The sequence below is a fragment of the Condylura cristata genome, unplaced genomic scaffold (assembly GCF_000260355.1).
Source record: "Condylura cristata isolate star-nosed mole 26May11 unplaced genomic scaffold, ConCri1.0 scaffold00008, whole genome shotgun sequence".
NCBI lineage: Eukaryota > Metazoa > Chordata > Mammalia > Eulipotyphla > Talpidae > Condylura > Condylura cristata.
The window spans coordinates 3,289,462-3,290,188 of record NW_004567109.1 but is presented as its reverse complement, the minus strand read 5'-3'; the positions used below and the strand labels follow the sequence as shown (position 1 = coordinate 3,290,188).

Below are 727 nucleotides of genomic sequence, written 5' to 3'. Positions count from 1 at the left end.
CCCCGCGCAGCTGCAGCTGCAGCGCCCGCCCTGGGCCGCCGGGAGCGGAGCCGCGGCAGCCAGGGCGTCGTCCGTGAGAGGCGTCCGCGACTCACCCGCTAGGCCGCTGCTGGGAAGCCCGACCGGACAGTGAGGCGGCGAGGGGTCCGAGCGCAGCCCAGCCACCGCTTCGCTCCCACAAAATGGCGCTAGGGCCGCCTCCTCCCCCCGCCGGCCGCCTTCCTCTCCCACCGGCTTCCCGTCGAGAGGGGGGAGCGCCGCGCGGACGCGCCACAGCGCCCCCCCGGTGAGACGCGACTCCCTCCGGGGGGCGGGGGCGCGCAGGCCGCGCGTGAAAGCTACAGTAACGGCAGGGTCTGGGCGTGAGAAGCCAAAACTGAGAAAACGTCGGCGCGTGGGGTTCGCGCCCCCCCCCCCGCAGCGTGGCGGATGGTTTCGCCCGACCAACTGCCGGCCCCGGCTCTCGGCAGGAGCTCGCGCAGCTCGAAAACGCGCGAGAGTAGCGCAGGGGCAGGGCCAGGGGGCGGGGCGGTCGCTGGGGGCGGGCCCACAGGGCGGGGCTTGGCGAGCCCTCCCGAACTTTGGGTGGCTGGAGAGGGCAGAGCGCCAGCCCCCTTTCTACTAAGCCACGCCCCGTGCGGCCGGTCCTTGCCGCTCTCCACACTTGGAAAGAGTAACTTGAGCTTAAATAATAGCGCCTACCGGATGCTTCTTAAAGTACACACCC

General features: G+C 71.9%; 1 protein-coding gene across 3 annotated transcripts in view; it reads right to left on the bottom strand.

Moving 5' to 3' along the window:
- Positions 1-391, bottom strand: part of TARDBP (TAR DNA binding protein) — an 8,757-nt gene extending 8,366 nt beyond the window's left edge. For 2 of the 3 annotated variants that reach the window (XR_001145257.1, XM_012722550.1), the window contains exon 1: positions 96-391. The gene's annotated coding sequence lies outside the window, so the exon portion shown is untranslated. The remainder of the gene's footprint in view (positions 1-95) is intronic. The other variant, XM_004678505.2, reaches the window with a different exon arrangement.
- Positions 392-727: the final 336 nt, after the last annotated feature.